Raw genomic sequence first — 15475 nt, 5'->3', positions numbered from 1 at the left:
TAGTTGCGGTGCGCCGGCTTCTCACTACAGTGGCTTCTCTCGTTTCAGATCATAGGCTTCAGGGCACGCGGGCTTCAGTAGTTGCGGTGCGTAGGCTCTGCAGTTGCAGCTCCGGGGCTCTAGAGCACAGGCTCAATATTTGTGGCCCACGGTTTTAGTTGCTCCATGGCATGTGGGATCCTCCCTGATCAGGGATCAAACTTGTGTCTCCTGCATTGGTAGATGGATTCTTTACTACGGAGCCACCAGGGAGGCCCAGGATTTTTTTTTTTTCCCATAAATTCCTTTTTTAGCAGGATGAGGGAGAGAGGCAGCGAATGGGGAGGTGGAGAAACTTCACCTGCTAATAAATCTTGCTCCTGTCGCGTTGTAATCCGAAGCAATGTGTGAAAAGGGTCGTACGCACAGAGTCCAAGCACAGCGCTTCAGTGGTCCCCGGGCACGTGGGGTCATCAGGCTTTCTCACGGGCGCTCCCTCTCTGCTAACCCATCTGCCGGGCTGCAGGCTGAGTGCAGAGACTCAGACACACTCGCTGCGCTCGGGTCAGCCTGCAGATGCTCTGCCAGATGACTCTGCTCTGTGAACAAATCTGTTACAAGCTGGTCCAACCTCTAGCCATGGGTGGGTAAATTAGAGCTTGGAGAGTCGTGAACCTAACGGAGAAGTGAAGGAACACAGAGGCTTCTTGCCGCCACCCCAGCCAAGAGCACCTCTGGGGCCTCTTAGCTGCCTAGGGATGCGGGGTGAATGAGGGTTCACTAGCTAAAGCAGGTCAGCTGGGATGGGATGAGCTTATTAACCTCCCCTCCCATCCTCCATGTTTCTATCATACATCAACACAACACAATATTGTGTGTATGTGTGTGTGCAAGCTCAGTCGTGTCCAACTCTTTGCGACCCCATGGACTGTAGCCCTCGAAGATCCACTGTCCATGGGATTTTGCAGGCAAGAATACTGGGGTGGGTTTGCCATTTCTTTTTCCAGGGGATCTTCCCAACTCAGGGATTGAGCCCAAGTTTCCTGCATTGGCTGGTGGATTCTTTACCATTGAGCCACCTGGGAAACCTCTTTTAAAAATTAATTAATTTTAAAATTAAAAGTAGTTAATTGATTGATTTTTGGCTGCACTGGGTCTTCGTGCTGCACGCGGGCTTTCTCTGGTTGCAGTGAGCAGAGGCTTCTCTATGGTTGTGGCAGTCAGGCTTCTCATTGTGGTGACGTCTCTTGCTGCAGAGCTCGGGTTCTAGAGAGCCTGGGCCTCAGTAGATGTGGTACTACGCTCAGTTACCTCGAGGCATGTGGAATCTTTCTGGACCAAGGATTGAATGCATGTCCTTTGCGTTGGCAGGCAGATTCTTAACCACTCTCATTTTACACATCAGAGGACAGAGGCGGAGTTGTGAAAGGACCTGACTGGCCCATAGCCAGCAAACGACAGGGAGGAAATCTGAGCCCAGGGGGCCTTATCCTCAGGGCCTGTGCCCTGTGGATCCTCCTATACTGTTGGATCATTAGTATAAAGTGATATAAAGTGACCTGTCCCACCACTAGCTGGTAAGCCTGTGCAGCGAGGTGATGGGTCCTGGGATCCACCATGTGTGGTCTTGGAAGCCCAAGGAATTGGATAGACACTGCTGATTCCGAAAACACACAACAGGGTCCCAACCCCGCAGTCTTCCAGCACCATCCCATCCTCCACAGCTCTTGATTGTAACTGACTCGAGTCCCAGCCCACCCTCTGGATTATGACCTGTGGCATGTTCTTTACAACTGCTCACTTTCTTTATTTAAAAAATTTTTTATTAAAAATGTTTAAAAATTTAAAAACTAAGAAAAAGATTTTATAATGGGGGACGAAAGTGTGTTTGAAGTGTCAAGGATCAATGTGTCCTGCAGTTCACATTAACTCTTACAGCTAGCTGCGTTCTTCAGCGGCCCACAAGCTGAGTGATCCACCGCTAAGGGTCATAATGGAGTATAGTTGACTTACGTTAGTTACTTTACAGTAAATGTTACGTTAGTTTTATGCATACAGCAAAGTGATTCAGTTATACATATATCTATTCTTTTTCCGATTCTTTTCCCATTTGGGTTATTAATTGAATAGAGTTCCCTGTGCTATATAGTATGTCCTTTATTTTACATATAGTAGTATGTATATCCCAATCTCCTAATTTATCCCCCCTGCTCACCTTTTCCCCTTGGTAACCATAAGTTTGTTTCATAAGTCTGTGAGTCTGTTCTGTTTTGTAAATAAGTTCCTGTGTTTGGATTCCATGTATACGTGATATCCTATGATATTTGTCTTTCTCTGTATTTCTCAGCCATAAAAAAGAATGAAATCATGCCACCTGAAGCTACATGGATGGGATCTAGAGATTATCATACTAAGTGAAGTATGTCAGCTGCTCATTTTCAAACCTGATGCTCTCTCTGACTTTGTTTTTAATTTAAAAATAAAAGAATTGAGATAAGACTGGCATAGAACGTTGTATAGTTTTAGGTATACAACATACTGAATATATATGTATATTCACTCTTGTTACTGAGTCCAAGCTCATATCTGTCTCTCCACGACAGGCCATTAAACCTGGAGATGAGATGTTGGGGCAAAGAATAGCAACTTTATTCTGAAAGCCAGCAGACCAGGAAGATGGTGGACTGAGAAGATAGTGTCCCAAAGAACCATGTTCCCCGAGTTAGAATTCAAGTTTCTTTTATACTTTTATGGCCCTCGTGGCTCACACAGTAAAGAGTCTACCTGAAATGCAGGCGACCCTGGTTCAATGCCTGTGTCAGGAAGATCCCCTGGAGAAGGGAATGACAACCCACTCCAGTATTCTTGCCTGGAGAATTCCACGGACAGAAGAGCCTGGTGGGCTACAGTCCATGGGGTTGCAAAGAGTTGGGCATGACTGAGCAACAAACACTTACTTATACTAAAAGGGGAGAGAGTGTGGAATCCTTTGTTCCTGCAATGACTCGTGTGGCTCACCTGCTGGGAAGCCCACCCTTTATGTCTGCCTTCCCCACCTCCTACCAGAGTTTCCTAGGACCACGTCCCCAGTAAGCTGTTTGCTCTCCAGTCCTTCCCTCAGGCTCTGCTTCTGGAGAACCCACATGAAGACAACTGTGGTCCATAGTTTTCTTCTGATTCCAGTCTCCCGAGATCGACACCCTTTCCACCTGGACTTGGGCTGGGGGGGCATCTTCTCTCCCCCTTGTGACCCCTGAGCCAGCATTCCCACCAGCTCTTGGCAGCCAGGGCCATGGGCTCTGTCTGAACATTCTAGACCTCACCCAAGAGGCTTGTATCCAAATCCTCCTTAACTAAGCACACATGTTCTCATACAAGACAGACAGGGGGACTTCCCTGATGGTCCAGTGGTTATGACTCTGTGCTTTCACTGTCAGGGAAGATGGTTCAGTCCCTGGTTGGGGAACTAAAATCCTGCCAGCTGGGGCCAAATTAAAAAAAAAGATAGATGGGGTTGAAACGTATTAGATGATACTGGTTCGCACTGAAGGAAATTGTCAACCTACCCAGGGAAACTTGTCCTTTTGGTAAATCCCTGAGCTGGACCCAACAGCCCATCCTTAAGATGTTGACCCACTTCCTGTGGGTCTTTTCTTGCACCATCTTTTGTTTCCTTTATTTGCTTTTCATTATTTCCCCGTGCTTCACCTGTGGTCTCTCTTGTTTACTTTCCTGCCAGGCCACCTCTTATTTCCACACACGGGTTCAAGAGAGAAGGGAGACATTTTCCTCTGAATCACCTCTGCCGCTGGGAGGCAGGTGGTGGCTTTCTTCCAAGGATTTTTCTTCCTAGTCTCATAAACTTCTTTACCGTGGTGAGGGAGAGGCTATCAGAAGTCTGTTTATCTGCAGAGCTGAGAGCCGAAGAGCTACTCTTATTTATAGGATCCTGAGAGTGTCCGTGATATTGGGTAAGAAATCACACTGCAGCAAACCTGCTGACACCTGAGCGTCAAGAAATCTGTCTCTACTAGGTTAGCCCGAGGGCAGCAGAAAGTCAAGACAGGCTGGCATCAGACGCCAGTGCTGTCCCTCCCCGTTTGTGATCTGGGATAAGTGACCTCCCTGAGCCTCAGTTTCTTCATCTCTAAGATGAGAAAGACAAGACCCCATCAAAGGGCTGCTGGGAGGGTTACAGGTGAGGATGTATTCGAGGCACGCAGCCTCCAGCTCACAGCCTCCCTCCCGTCCCTGCTGCCACCCGCTGCTCCGTGCTCTGCTGGGTCTGTGAAGCTTGGCTCTTGCTCCGCTGTTACTGTCCAGTCTGGAGGACTATACTCTTCTTTTCCGGAGACCTTGACTTTGAATTTATGATGCCTTCACTGGTACTGTGCCTGCCTCTTGGGATGTAGGTGGGATGTGATCCCAGGCCAGAGAAGGTGTCAGGGATTGAGAGTGAGTTTGGCTGGGTTTAGGTGGCCTGGCTTAAGCAAGAACACTGTGCCAGGGCCTGGCTTGCCTGGAGACAAGATAGGACTGTCAGAGAAGCCGCCGAGAATCATCATTAGTTGGGCCTTCTGTCTGAACCAGATGGATGAGCTCACTGACTTCAGACTTTGATTTCCAGACGTCAGTGTTAGCCCGAGACCCACCCCAAAGCGGGAGGGGCCCTGGCTGCAAAGGGAGACCTGTTTCATCACCCCCCTCCCACCACGTCCCTCTTCGAACGAAGCTCTGTGCACAGGTTTTATGAAAACATGACTACAGTGTGAGTCAGGTCATCCCGCCTGTAAGCCTCTGCCGACTCCAGCGATAAAGAATTTGGGCCTTATTTATAGGGCAGCCTGGAGAATCTGACAGGAGGAATTGAGCTTACTGCCAGGGTGCGAAATGAGATTTCCCAGAAAGACGTTCCCTGGGCTGAAGGGGCCTCTGGGGACAGCGGAGGAGATAGGCAAGGTGAATCAGACGGAATGATCTGGGCGGCAGCCCACCAAGGCCGGGCCTCCCTCCTCCTACAGGGGATTGGCAGCAGAGATGTCTCCAGGCCCTGGGCCTTAGCATCTTCCCACGGAGCCAGGCAAAGGTCAGAACGCTCAGATGCCCTACAAGTCCATGTAACCAAGCGTGTTCTCATTTATTCAGCATTGTCTTCAAGGGATATCTTAGCTTTGGGCACCTGGGTGTCCCTTCCTCTCCCCTTCGGTTTCTTTCCACCTCCTCCTCCTCCACACTCCTCTCATCTCCCTCTACATTTTCTTCCCTTCCTTTTCTGATGCCCCCCACCCCTCCCATGGTAGTTATCTGGGCTATGCAGGAACATTCTGGCTCTCTCCTCTGGGAGACTGACAAGACTGCCTTACCCTCCCATTTAAAATGAGGTTTGGCTGCATGACTTGCTCCAGCCAGTGAAGTGTGAGTGAACACATGTGTGTTGCTTTTGGGCAGAAGCTTCAAGAGCCAGGGCCTTGCCCGCGCCTACTTCTCTTTCCCTGGTGCGGTGACTTGTGTTCTCTGAGATGCTGGCTGCCCATTAGTGGGGTCCTGGAATGAGCATGACCCAGAGCAAAGCCTCCAGCTGACCCACGTTGGTCATGCAGGGAGAAGGAGAATGAAAATGAAGCCATTAGTTGCTCAGTCGTGTCCAACTCTTTGCGACTCCATGGACGGTAGCCCACCAGGCTCCTCTGTCCATGGGATTCTCCAGGCAAGAATACTGGAGTGGGTTGCTGTGCCCTCTTCCAGGGGATCTTCCCAGCCCAGGGATTGAACCCAGTTCTCCTGCATGGCAGGCAGATTCTTTGCTATCTGAGTCACAAGGGAAGCCCCTCTTTTGCTGTTTCATGCCACGGAGACTCTGAGATTGTTTATCACCGCAGTATCCCCTAATGTCCTCTGACTAATACACTCTCCACCCCAGAACCTTGGGAGTGACTCTGTATCCACACTCCACTTTCAATACAGTGCCTACCCAGCTCCTTTCCATAATCAGAAGTGTGAGTCTGGGGTGCCACGGGGAATGAATAGGATAACAAGACATTGGCCTTGGAGAGCGGGAGAGAGAGGAAGGTTCTCTGAACTGCCCGTTTAATGAGAAAGCTGCTAGGTGTGCCTGGCTGGGCACACAGCTGCCCAGAGTTCCCGTCATCACGATGTTCCAGGGAGAAGTTGATTTCCCAAAGTGGAAAAGTTTTTCTCACTCTCTGGCAATAAATGCACCTTACCCTTCACACTGGCTGGCTCCGATCTGGGATCGACATAGTGCTCCCTGCAGCTGTGAGCTGCTTCTCTTCTGCTCCGTTTCCTTGCCAACTGGGGCTTCGGAGAAGCAATTCCTTTTCTGGTGCTGATGAATATTTTTCTAGCTCAGAGTTTAATTTCTTCCTTCTTAGTTTTGCTGGGTTGACTGACTAGCGCTTCGGGATGTTAAGCCTGATTAACCTTTTCCCCCAAATTGTACCTTTTCTTCCTGGAGATGGTGTTTTGGGGTGTTTGACTGGAACTTCTGAAGGATGGGGTGTGGGAAGAGCAGCGGACGAAGCCCTTTGAGCCCAGGTACCCCTGTCATCCCTCCGTCTGGAGAGCGGGGTGGGGAGGGGAGCTGTGGTCCAGCCCTTGTCACCGTCATGCTTGATGCTGCCCTTTGAGCTCCCCTGGAATTGTCTGATCAGCCTCAGGGCTCCGGGAGGGGGCTGTGTGTCCTCAGAGCGAGCGGGCTATTGGTGAGTGGACCACAAGCTAAGAGCAAGGCTGATGAAATGTGGCACGTGTGCATGCACGTGTGCATGCACGTGTGCAAGTGTGTGTGTGTGTTAGTGGGTCAGAGCACTCCCCCTACTGCAAGGGGAGGAAGGAGTGGATGATGAAGCATGCAGAGTTGGCAGGTGGGGCTGACATTGGTGGTGTGACTCGTGTTTCGAGTCTGCTTCTAACAGCTGGCGTTCGGGGGTCTGTCTCGCTGATCCCTGAACAAGGGAGGGAACAGCCTCACCAAGCTTCACTGTAGCAGGGCTGTGGGTGTCTGTGGGGTTGAGGATGGCAATTTACACCCTCCCTCCATCCCTGCCGTCCCTCCCACCCCTCCTGGCGGAAGGAGTCAACTGGCAAGGGTGTGCATCCCATGTGGGGTCGTCTCCCGAGCACCCTGACATTCCTCATGTGGCCTGTGGACCCACAGCATTGGCTTGTTAGAAATATAGAACCTCGGGCCCCCCGAGGCCCCCACCTACTTAATCAGAATCTGCACTTTGACAGGAGCCGCAGTGATGTGTGTGTACTGAGTGTGAGAGGCACTGCTGCCTGGGGGCTGGAAGTATTAATAATCCCCATGTGCAGGTGTGACTGGGGTTCTCTGGGGCAGAGAGGTTGGGCTGTCCTTTGGCTTTGTCCTAGCTTCAGCGTCCATAAGGTTTGAAAGTGGCCCATGCCAGCTGAACCTGTTTTCCTGATCTCCACTCCCCCATCACCTCACTCTCCCATGGGAAGGCAGGGGGTGGGTGAGGTGGATCCTTGGGGCTGTGGTCAAGAAGGAAAGTCATAATGATGGTCTTCTTTCCACTCTGTGCAGAGAAGCCGGGTGGGCAGGAACCATCCCAGTCTCCTTCCATCTCTGGGGAGGCTCTGATCACAGGGGCTGGGGGTGCATATCTCATATGGGGTGTGCCCCATGCTTGCATGGAGAGCTGCATCCAGCACTCTTGGTCATGGAGATGTTCAGGATGGTGAAGCCAAAAAGCACAGTCAAGCAGGAGGAGCCAAAGAGCAGGGAACAGCGTCCCCCGGCCAGTGAACAAAGCAGAGCGATAGCTAGGAGCACGAACTGGCTTGCCAGCCGTCTAGGAAGTTTCACAGAGGGGCAGAAGAACCTCACCTGAGGGGTTATGGGGGGCGGGAAACACTTGCTGGTGTTGGGAGGACAAAAAGACGTAACTTTTACTGTTGCTCCACTGGTCACCCACAGGGTGGCAGTGAGTACGGCCAGTTGGGATCCATTGCCCGTTGACTCTGCTACTCCATAGAGTGGACTCTGGGCCCTCTTTTGCCAAGAGAATAATGCATGAGGACTCCAGGCAGAGCTGGACAGCACCTGCCTCAGCTCCAGAAATAGACCAGCCCAGGAAGCCCAAGGACTCCTGCTTCCAGCTCAGAGCAGAGCTGCCCCCCACCCCCAGCCCCTGCACCGCTGGGTGGTACGCACACAGGGGACTGTGGGGAATCAGAAGCAGGACCAGAGGGGTAGGTCGGGGAAGGTCCGTGAGAAGGGAGGAATCTCAGAGAGGTAAGCGAATGGTATCCGAGATGATGACCTTTGTCTTTGCCGGGAGCATTGTGCCCGCAAAGGGTTGGCTTAAAGCAGAAGTGACGAGGATATCTCGAAGCAATGAGATGAAGTTTTCGGCTGCTAAATAGAAATATCTCAGAAGGGCAACCGTTGGATTGGAAAGTGGACACATCTGAGCTGAGACCATACAATTCACATCTGTTACCTGAGGACAATTTAGGAAGGTGGGTGCGGCAGGTACAAGATGCTCCTGTTGGAATCCCCAGACACTCATGACTTTGTCGAGTCCGAGGCACTTTACTGGACTGATGTGATGAAGTGAAGGATTTTGAGATGAGGAGATTATTCTGGATTATCCAGATGGGCCCAGTGCAATTGTAAGAGTGCTTACTGGGGGCAGGGAGGGGCAAGCAGGAGGGTCTGAGCCAGAGGTGACACGACGATGGGAACCAGAGGGAGAGAAGATGTGATGATGGAAGCGGAGGTTGGAAGGTGTGGTTGTTGACTTGGAAGAAGGCCTTCCCAGGTAGCGATAGTGGTAAAGAATCCTCCTGCCAAGGCAGGAGACGCAAGAGTCATGGGTTCAATCCCTGGGTCAGGAAAGAGGAAATGCCATTTCCTCTTGTCTGGAAAATCCTACGGACAGAGGAGCCTGGCGGGCTATAGTCCATGGAGTCTCAAAGAGTCAGACACGACTGAGTATACACACACACACACACGCACACACCCACCCAGAGGCATGAGCCAAGGACTGTGGGCTGTCTCTACAAGTTGGAAAAGACAAGGAAACAGATTCTCCCTGAGACCCATTTTGGACCCGTCTCCGTTTTAGACTTCTGGTCTCCAGAATTGCAGGAGAATAAACTCCTGTTGTTTTAAGCCACTAAATCACCGCAGGGATAGACAGGTACTACAGGCTTTCCAGGTGGTGCTAGTCATAAAGAACCTGCTTGCCAGTTCAGGAGATGTAAGAGACATGGGTTCACTCCTTGGGTTGGGAAGATCCCCTGGAGAAGGGCATGGCAACCATTCTAGTATTCTTGCCTGGAGAATCCCCATGGACAGAGGAAATGGGCAGGCTACCATCCACAGAGTCACAAAGAGTTCAGGCACAACTAAAGTGAATTAGCATGCATGCATGCAGGCAGGTACTTCAGTGAGCGAGTGGGTTTGTCTCCTTGAGCGGTTGCTGAAAGATGCCTGGAGCAGCTGGGGTGGGGTGGGGAGGTCAGAGTCTGGTGAGATCAGACTGGGCTTGGGATGGGAAGTCCACTGGGGACAGTGAGGACGTGGGTCTGGCTGAGCTGATGTCCAAGTGGAGGGCAGGATGGGAGAAGTCAGGGGGCTAGGAAGGCCTGAGACCAGGGTGAGGGGACTGGGCTTAACCCGCATTGTCACCAGGACTGCTTCATGGAAGAGGGATATGATGAAGATGTGTTTCTGGAGAGGAAAACAAGTGAGGGGCAGGGATACAGAGCAGCGAGGTCATTGCAGGACAGCTGGACAGAAAGTGGGAAGTCTGCAGCAGGGAGGAATGCTCAGAACCCGAGCTTGAGGGCTGATAAGTTCAAACCTGAGTTTCACTCTCACTGCTGTATGACCTCGCGCAAGGTTTTAATGTCTCTGAGCTTCAATTTCTTCAAGCTGTGAAAAGGAAGCGACTTAGCAGCAGCAGCAGCAAACAAGGTTATCTTGGGGACGAAATGGAATACAGAAACAAGGCATCTGGCGCTATATGCCCTTCCATGCTATGAAAATTGATCTTGCCCACTGAGACCTTTGGACTGTGAAGAAAGCTGAGTGCCGAAGAATTGATGCTTTTGAACTGTGGTGTTGGAGAAGACTCTTGAGAGTCCCTTGGACTGCAAAGAGATCCAACCAGTCCATTCTGAAGGAGATCAGTCCTGGGTGTTCATTGGAAGGACTGATGCTGAAGCTGAAACTCCAGTACTTTGGCCACCTCATGTGAAAAGTTGACTCATTGGAAAAGACTCTGATGCTGGGAGGGATTGGGGGCAGGAGGAGAAGGGGATGACAGAGGATGAGATGGATGGATGGCATCACCGACTCGATGGACGTGAGTCTGAGTGAACTCCGGGAGTTGGTGATGGACTGGCAGGCCTGGCGTGCTGCGATTCATGGGGTTGCAAAGAGTTGGACACAACTGAGCGACTGAACTGAACTGAGACCTTGGGCTTCCCTGGTGGCTAAGACGGTAAAGAATCGGTGTGCAATGCAGGAGACCGGGTTTGATCCCTGGGTCAGAAAAATATACTGAAGAAGGGAATGGCTACCCACTCCAGTATTCTTGCCTGGGGAGTTCCATGGACAGAGGAGCCTGGCAGGCTACTGTCCATAGCATTGCCAAAGGTCGGATATGACTGAGTGACTAACACTTTTCTGAGACCTTGGATTTCCTATGTAGGTTGCCGGTGGAAGTGGTGTTTGTAAGACAGCCACTCTGGAGCAGTCCCTTCATGCTCTGGACATCTGTCTGCATGTCTCAGGATCAAATCATGGTCCTACAAACTGCTGACGTGTATTTGATAGATTGCCATTTCCAAAGGTTTCTTTTTTTTTCTTTCAAAGGTTTCTGTTCATAGTATGATGAGTAATAGTTCTGTTCCTGGAGAATGATTTTAAAAGGAAGCCAGCGTATCTGCTGCTGCATATTAAAAAGCAAGATTTCCCCCATCATAAAAAGTTACGGCTTGTGTAGAACCTACCAAGTGACAGGCATGGTGTCAAGTGCGTTCCTCATATCCTCTTGAATCCTTAGAATAATTTACAAGGCAGGCATTTGTGGCCTCATTTTATAAATGAAAAATGAGGCTTGGTGATATAAAGTCCAAGGCCTTGGAGCAGCAAGTGTGGCTGACATCACTTAATATCCTTTTCTCTTTTGTGTTTCCCATCCTTTTTTTTTTTTTGGTTTAAAAAACCCATTGCTTAATGTGGTTCAACTTCTTGTTCTTTAAACAATACTTATTGGTTAGCATTTTTGTTTTGAGGGAAGGAAACATTTTCTGCAACATTGTCTTCATAGGTAAAGCAATTCTTAAGATTTTTAATTGCTACCATATGTTGTTGATTCTTGATCTTATTTGCCAGGGTAGCTCACAAAAGGAAGAGGGGACAATCCACAGTTCCTGTTGAAATGCATCAATCTAATCCCATCAGATCAAGTTAAGTGTATGAATATCCTGATATGATGAGCACACACACACGTGTTGAGATTTTGTGCATGAGTTTCAGTACACACACACACATCAAGGAATGCACATACCTGTTGCAATATGCATGCGGGTCTTGATGTATATGGAGATATGCATATCATGACATGCATATATCAAGACACACAGAACACACACACCGAGACATGAATATCACGACATGGAGATGTCGGGACAACATGCTTGTTGAGACATGCATAATGCATACTGCAACATGCACACAGGTGTTGTGACTTGAAAGCACATGTCAAGGTGTACACATGCATGTCTTGACATGAAGCATATCAAGACATGCGTGGGCACTGTAATATGTGTGCCAAGGTCATAACACAAACAGGCATATTGGTGTACACAGATGTCACGACACATGGAAATATCATGACACTCACAGGTGTGACACGCTCATAGATGTCGTGGTGTCAACTGTGTGTTGAGATGTGCCCACGTATATGTTGAGATATGCCTGTGCATGTCAAAACATGCATATCAAGATAGGAACACCATTCACACATTGATATACATATATGTATGTAGATATTTATATCTGAGACCCCATGGACTGCAGCACACCAGGCTCCCCTGTCCTCCACTATCTCCCTGAGTTTTTGCAAACTCATATCCATTGAGTTGGTGATGCCATCTAACCATATCCCCCTCTGCCACCCCCTTCTCCTCTTGCCCTCAATGTTTCCCAGCATTTCAGGGTCTTTTCCAGTGAGTTGGCTCTTTGCATCAGGTGGCCAAAGTATTGGAGCTTCAGCTTCAGCATCAGTCCTTCCATTGAAAATTCAGGGTTTATTTCTTTTAGGATTGACTGGTTTGATCTCCTTGCTGTCCATGGGACTCTCAAGAGTCTTCTCCAGCACCACAGTTCTAATTCAGAGGGTTGGCAATTTGAACTTGAGACAGCTGGGCACTACTTTTGCCGGTCTTCACTGAAATCACTTGTGAGGATGCATTCGTGTGGTGCCTTGACACTTGAGCTCGATGATCTAAGATTGTCTCACTCTTGTGCCTGGAAGGGGCACTGCCCATTGGCTTGGAAACCTTACTTCTCCCCCATGAGCCTCACATCCTCCAGGAAGCACTTCTGTAAGTGGCCACTTCAGGACTGTGTTCCCAGAGGGCAAAAGTAGAAGCCTTCTGGGAACATAGTCCTCTTGGATTGGGTTGATGGGATTAGATTTCTAGAAATCAGGGCCTTTGCAGGAATTTTCTTGGAACTCTCAGATTCCCATTCACGTCTTTGATTTGGGAAAAATTAATCCACATAAGGATGAAAAATTGATCCTCTAATTTTTAAAACTCCACTTTGAAACGAATTGCTCCGTGTTTCTTAGCTCATCTTTGTTACTGCCAAGAGCTAGGTTGTAGCAGTTGAACAGTGTGGAGGTTAGGGGCGCCAACCCGCTGTGCAGTGGAAAATCCACAAATCCATGTATAACTTCACATCTCTCCATATCTGCAATTCTGCATTCCCAGATTCAACAGGGTGGTGTAATACCGTGGTCAAAAGGAAACAAACAAACAAAAAATCCTTGTATAAGCGGACTCATGCAGTTCAATCCTATGCTATTCACGGGTCCATGGTAAGTAAGTACAGCTTGGAGTTTTGGTGCATTGATGATTTTATTTATTTATTTTGAAGTACTGACTGTTTTAATTATTTATTTTAATTTTTTGGTCACAGCATGTGGGATCTTAGTTCCCTGACCAGGGATTGAGCCTGTACCCCCTGCATTGGAAGCATGGAGTATTCACCACTGAAGTGTCAGGGAATTCCCCATTCATTTTAAAAGATGTTATGGAAGGGCCAACTGACCATGCTTCCCTCAGCTGGGCAGCAAGGACTCCCTTGAAGTGACCCCTGCATGCTGCTACCTCATCCCACAACCCCTTCCTACCCACCTGGTACAAAGCAACCGCTCTATTCAGCCACCTCCCTTAATGGGAGGAGAGTTTGTTTAAATATCCGCATGTTAATGGCTGTGAAGTGGTTTTAAAGCACCTTTGTTAACCATTTGTGTTAACACTCTTAACCTCTGTTGAAGATTTCCCCTTGGACTGCAGCTCACGAGAGCGGAGTTTCATTGCCCTGGCACAAGGGAAACGATTTCTTTCTATTTAAAGGCAGCGATGATGCTTTACGAGGCTGCCCTTCACTTGCTCAGATATTAAAGGACAATAAATCAAAGTTCAGCACTGTGGATGAGCCACAGCTCCATCAACATTGAGAGAATCCCTTGTAGATATCCTGAGGAATTGCCCTTGACCCTTCCCCCGTTTGTACTCAGGAGCCCTAAGGGAATTTGAAATGCAACGGAGAGAGGCTGAGAGATGCAGGCGGGAGGAAGCAAGGTTTGTGATTTTGGTTTCCCTGATCCAGGGGGAACCCATGGCCACTGGAGCCAACAGGACAGGCTGGCTGGCTGGGTGCTCAACTCTCAGGGGTGGGGTGGGCTGGAACCTACGATTTCACATCCCGCATCTTAGCATCGCTTTTCTCAGACCAGGTATCCTGGAGGCTGAGAATGTTCTACACCTCCAAGAATGAAAACCCCATCAGGGAAATCAACGCTCCTCTTGTGGGACCAAGAGGAGGAGAGGGAATAGAGGCACTTTGTGAACAGTTGCTTTCATTTATGAGCTGGAATGGAAACGCCACTCAGAGACAACACAGCCGGCATATCGGTCAGCTCAGCCATCACAACGAAACACTGCAGACCTGGCGGCTTAAACAACTGACATTTATGTTCTCCGCTTCTGGAGGCTGGATGTCTGAGATTAAGGTGTTGGCGAAGTTGGTTTCTCCTGAGGCTGACTGAGCTCCTTGGTTGCAGATGGCCACATTCTAGCTGTGTTCCCCACGTGATCTTTATGTGTCTGTTTTCAGATTTCCTCTTCTTATAAGGACACCAGTCATATTGGATTGGGGCTCACCCTAATGATCTCATTTTATTATAGTTATTTATAATAACTTAATTGGGCTTCCCTGGTGGCTCGGATGGTAAAGAATCTGCCTTCAATGCGGGAGACCCAGGTTCAATCCCTGGGTTGGGAAGGTCCCCTGGAGAAGGGAATGGCTACCCACTTTAGTATTCTTGCCTGGAGAATCCCGTGAACAGAGGAGCCTGGCAGACTACAGTAACTTAATTACCTCTTTAAAGACCCTATCTCCCAATGCAGTCATATTCTGGGCAACTGGGGTTTAGCCCTCTAACATGTACACTTTTTTGGGGTGGGGGAATACTCTCCAGCCCATTACAGCCAGGTTGGAAAAGAGAACACAAGAGGAAGTGACGAGACCCTGACCATTTCCTGGAAGCTCCATTTCTTGACTTGGCAGGGTGTGGACCAGGATCTGACCTCACGCTTGGCGGCCATGGGACCCCTGGTCTTCTTGGTGCCTCCCCAGGAGGGCAGGCGGCCTCCATGGAGACTCACAGCTTTGTCCTCGCTGACCCTGTTTTGACTGGGCCCCTTTGCTTGGCCCCTTGAAGCAGGTAGTGTGATAAGGGCTGGGTCTGCATAGGCTGAGGGGGGTCCTTGATGCCAGGTCACATGCCGGGGGCACAGGGAGATGTGCCAGCCTCCCGGGGCCCGTGGGCTGGCAGGGGAAGGAGCACACCCTCAAAGCAAGAGACCGCGGGAAGCCTTCCCCGTGTGCTGTCAGTGCCAGACCTCAGAGAAAGGAGAGGGCGGTGGGGCAGACGTTCCTGGAGGGAGCCTGACCTGGTCTTTTTTTTTTTTTCAAATGTTAAGAGTTTACATCACTTTGCCAACAAAGGTCTGCTAGTCAAAGCTATGGTTTTTCCAGTAGTCATGTATGGATGTGAGAATTGGACTGTGAAGAAAGCTGAGCACGGAAGAATTGATGCTTTTGAACTGTGCTGTTGGAGAAGACTCTTGAGAGGCCCTTAAACTGCAAGGAGATCCAACCAGTCCATTCTAAAGGAAATCAGTCCTGAATATTCATTGGAAG

This window comes from Bos indicus, chromosome 25 (assembly GCF_029378745.1).
Source record: "Bos indicus isolate NIAB-ARS_2022 breed Sahiwal x Tharparkar chromosome 25, NIAB-ARS_B.indTharparkar_mat_pri_1.0, whole genome shotgun sequence".
NCBI classification, from domain to species: domain Eukaryota; kingdom Metazoa; phylum Chordata; class Mammalia; order Artiodactyla; family Bovidae; genus Bos; species Bos indicus.
The sequence above is the reverse complement of the archived record's forward strand: the minus strand, read 5'-3'. Positions refer to the sequence as shown.